The sequence below is a fragment of the Silene latifolia genome, chromosome 7 (assembly GCF_048544455.1).
Source record: "Silene latifolia isolate original U9 population chromosome 7, ASM4854445v1, whole genome shotgun sequence".
Lineage (NCBI taxonomy): Eukaryota > Viridiplantae > Streptophyta > Magnoliopsida > Caryophyllales > Caryophyllaceae > Silene > Silene latifolia.
Genome location: NC_133532.1, coordinates 71827349 through 71831980, shown reverse-complemented (window position 1 = coordinate 71831980; position 4632 = coordinate 71827349). Strand labels below are relative to the sequence as shown.

The window sequence follows — 4632 nt, the reverse complement described above, 5'->3', positions numbered from 1 at the left end:
GTAACCGAGATGGTAATATCTTCATACCTGAGTGGTCCTGGTAAGGCACTTGGAGTATGGGGGTGTTACACAATGCACTCCCACTAATCATCCAATCAATAACATAAGGACAAAAATATTAAAAAAACATGAATTAATTAATGTTAAACCACAAAGAATAGTACTCTGTATAATACATAATAGGAGTTGGAGACATAGGAAAAAAACCGTGGCAAGGATAGAATGTAATATCGTTGTTGAATTCACCAAATACGGTAAACAATCGGTACATAATAAATCCTAGCTTGATTATGATGGATTATGTCAATAAACAACTATGTGGGAAATTAAAATCAAGAAGGCTTACCTTAAGTGAAATGCAAGTGAATATTAAGCCTTCCCAGGCCAAAAACAAATCCACCATTTTTTATCCTGAAATTTAATAGTACAAATTATACCAAAAGAAGAAAATCACGACATATTTATTACTAATATAAGATAGAGAATCACAAACTCAACAGTGATGCCTCTCGAACTGCTTCACACGCTTCGTCACAATCTCCTTGTCAAACTTTGGTATTGCCATGGCGCCATTGTTGCTTCCTTCACTAATTCAATTCACATACCCATAAAATAAATTAATTGAGTAAGACCTAGAAATTTAAGAAAAAAAACTATAGTTATAAAGTAGATAAAACTATAGTAATAAAGTAAATTAAATGGAAGTAGCAAAAAAAAAACGAAAAAATGAGATATCTACAGTGAGGCGATTGAGAAATAGCGGAACCCTAGAAATTAAATAAACCAATCTTAATGTTATACTCATATTCATATAGACTAATCACAATCTTAATCTTTTATCTTCGAGTTAACTTTGACGTCGAATTCTTCGTATTTGTACCGAAACTCGAATTAATCACACCGGCCTAGCTCCTGCATGAAGGAAAAATGAAACTAACTAAAAACTGAATTCTTGTACGATGAAGGTTCACCAACCAAAAATTGATACTGCTACAAAATGATATGGACTATTCAATATGCAGAGTTAATCTTTGAAATCGATTATTACCTCACAATCTCACACCGTCAACCACTTTAAGTCTCTAATCCGGCATCATTCTCTTTTGAACCAATGAACGTTTATTCCATAATTGCATAAATCTGCATTCACAGGACAGTAATCAAATCGGTGATATTGTTCAGCTATTAAGTTGGCACTAAATTTATCGCAAAATAAAACAATTCAGCACATGGAACCTACCACATGTTCATTTAATAGCAAAGAAACATCATACTGAAAACTGAATAGCGATGGCTACCATTATTATAGATACTTACGTTAAGATCCCCTTTGGTCTATTTTCTACAGCCACAATAGCACAGCTCAACTGATATTCAAGCATTTTCTTTGCTGCTTGATAAAACTGTATCAGTTGGTGATACTGTTATGAGCCTGAGAAAGCAGCTTCCAGGTGCATTAGATTAAATTAACATGATCATAAAATTCTTATATTGACTTAGACGTCTTGTTTGTATCCAATTGATTCTCCATGCTACACGGTCCAATTCTGCTAGTAGTTTCTGCATGCACAAATAATTGAAGTCTATCACAATTAGTTCTGTTCACGCAGGACCCTTTTATCTCTCTGGGGTAAATTTTTTATCCTACTCCATATTCAAAGATAGTGCAACTTCTTGACTCTCTTTGTAACAAATTTGTCCAATTCTGCTTATAGTTTCTTGCATGCACAAATAATTGAAGTCTATCACAATTTGTTCTGCTCGGTTTTTGAGCAGGTCCAAAGACTATAACTATAGATTGGACATTCAGTAGAGCAGATTTTGGATGTACCTAGTCTCACTTAAATTTGTCTGGATTGTGTCCTGGTAATCTCTATAATTGTCAAGGTTAAAAGATGTTTACAAAATTTCGAATCATGACGGTTTAGGACTTCACATGACACTTTTAACAGAATTTTTATTTTACTTGGGCACACCCAAAATTTCACCCTTTCAGAAATATTGACATACGTTTCATGACTTCTCTTTTGCTGCTTGATACTGATATAGCGATATGCTGCATTCTTTTGTTCCTAAGCTTAGAGAAAATGATGGAGTTGAGACTTGATTGTTTCAACATTTTTTTTATAGATCAGATAAAGCCGGAAAACTGCTTGCAGAGGTGCTCCCTAGAAGGACATCATGGACATAGGTGTAACGGAATAAATTTAGAGATTTATAATACCTTGGGTTGATTGCAAACAGAAGAGATTTATAATATGCCAAAAAGAAACTTCCAAACAGAGATATTACCTACTTTGAATGCTCAGATAAAATTGTAGACAAAGAAGGCTTAAATACTTGATCCCTCAGTACATCAATGAAACTGTTATTGCCTGTAATCAACATAAGATTGTCAAGATTCAGCAAAACAACTGCCTTAAAGTTTAGAGAAAACACGTCTAGGGAAAAGGGACCAAATAACTAACAAAAAAAAAACCTTTAAACAACAATATTTTACTCTGCATAAACACAATTACACTAATGTCAAGCCCTAAACTAACCAGAAGCTGATGAACCCCAGTTTTTATCGCAAAATAAAACAATTCATCACAAAATAGCAGTGAATCGAACCAACTAACCTTTAAAATTCAACAGAAGTCGCTCCAAATATGGCTGCTTCTGTTGGGGTTGGTGTCCTTAACAGTTAGTGCAAGGACTTATAAATCTCTAAAAGGATCAAAAGGGTATACTTTTGTATCATAATCAGTTGATCCACGTTTATCAATAACGGTTGGCTTGCTAGATAAGTTTGACGTTATTGTCATACAGATGGCGGTGATCAACTGGTCCCTAAAAGTCACACCTATAGGATACGTTTTGAGTGACGTGACGGTATGAAAATACAGTCATGTAGATGCCAATTTTGACTAACCAGTTAGTCTGAGTTATTTGACTAATAATTAGTTAAAATGCGATGTTGAGATATAATATTTAATACGGATTAAATATCATGGGCTAAAGGCGAATTAACCAGTTAATTCGTAAAATTAAATATAAGCGATTTATATTTGATTAATGTATATTGGATAAATATAATTATACGATATTGTCTTTGTCGGACACGTATTAAATAATTCAACTAATCCGTGTAATTGGTTGATGCTTTAATATCCGATAACCGATGACGATTTATAATTAGACCGTGTCATATACACTTAGCGAATTATGAACCGGACCACAAGTTTAAATTAAGAGGAAGTGGAAGCCCACTTCCCCTTGATCCATTCGGTTTGGCCGAATTAGAGAGGCCATAAGGAGAGCTTTCTCCTTTCACTTCTAACCTAATTCATTTGCTAAAAAATATTAGGGTTTTGGGAATTGTGCCTCCTGAATCCCGGATCTCTCATCCAACACAAACTCACAAAACAATCCCCTCGATATTGTAAGGCAATTAGGGGATTCTCTCTAGCACAAGGGCATTACTCGGATATCTTGGGTGCAACGATTAGGAGGAGATCTAACTTGATCTCTCATTGCCTTTTGCACTAGGACCGAAGGTTATTTCTATAATTTTTATCGTTTTCATTGTTAATTTCGTTTCATGACTATAATCTACATATAAATTTTGCGTTATAATCCTATAAAGAAAGGGTTTTATACGGATCTAACCCTACAAGTGGTATCAGAGCGAGGCCACGCAAATTTTTCTATGTGATTTTCATCAAACGATATTTGAATCGATGATTTTGTTCAAAAAATTGTCTCGGCTGCAATTTTTTTTACTCGGCACAATTTTTTTTTTGTCTCGGCAATTTTTATGTTGCTGCGTTTTTTTTTGTGTTGGGATCCGTGTCTAGTTTACACGGTGATGATTGTTTTATTTTAATTTTGATTGCATATTGTTTTGAAATCGATATTCATTTCAATATGTTTAAGATGCATCAAAATGATTGCATAAAATTTCGTGTGGCACAAATTTTTGTCTCGAAAATTTCTGAAAACCGTGTGGCCTCATGTCTCGGCCTGTTTTTCTGTTTTTACATTGATTTGCGTGCTACACATTTTGTTTAGATCGTTCGATCTCAAGTATTCAATCGTTCTTCACATGTTGCAATTCTAACCGATAATTATTGCAAAATGTTGAAGATTAACAATTGTAGTGTGATTTCTATACGGATTAGATTAAAACTACAATTGTGTTTTTATCAAACCGTTTTGTTTTGATCCTTTTTGCTCACGTTTTGAGCCGCGTAAATTTTTTTTTTTGCCTCTTGTAGCTCTCGGCATTTCTGCCGGTTTATAAAAAAAAAAAAAATTTTTTTTTTTTGGCCCCTGGTACTGTTCACGTACAGTACAGAGAAGGAAAAAAAAAAAATTTCTTTGTTTTTTTTTCCGGCCTTTTTAATGCATAAAACGTTTTTATGCTCTCGCTTGTTAGTGAAACGGTTCACCCACGTAAAATAAAGTTACTTTAACATGATTTATTGTAACGGATTATCTCGGATTAAAATTAACTTGACTAAAGCGGTTTTGTCATGTAATTTTAATTATCTTTGGTGGTTTGGATAAAAATTTAACATAATTACGGAATTATGTCACGAATAAATTTAATTTTTAGTTGATGCATTTTAATTTATCGTTCTTGTTTAT

At 33.6% G+C, this 4632-nt stretch overlaps 1 long non-coding RNA gene across 5 annotated transcripts; it reads right to left on the bottom strand.

The window, feature by feature from the left end:
* Window positions 1-431: 431 nt before the first annotated feature.
* LOC141591135 (uncharacterized) lies at window positions 432-2662 on the bottom strand. 5 transcript variants are annotated; one of them, XR_012520682.1, is made up of 6 exons: window positions 2622-2662; window positions 2293-2375; window positions 1318-1390; window positions 1049-1140; window positions 740-912; window positions 432-587 (listed from the first exon to the last, which is right to left on the bottom strand). It is a non-coding gene; the product is annotated as an uncharacterized LOC141591135 (long non-coding RNA). The 5 variants fall into 5 exon arrangements; XR_012520680.1 differs by lacking the exon at window positions 2622-2662 and adding an exon at window positions 2544-2571 and having other exon boundaries at window positions 1318-1432; XR_012520678.1 differs by having other exon boundaries at window positions 433-587; window positions 1318-1432.
* Window positions 2663-4632: the final 1970 nt, after the last annotated feature.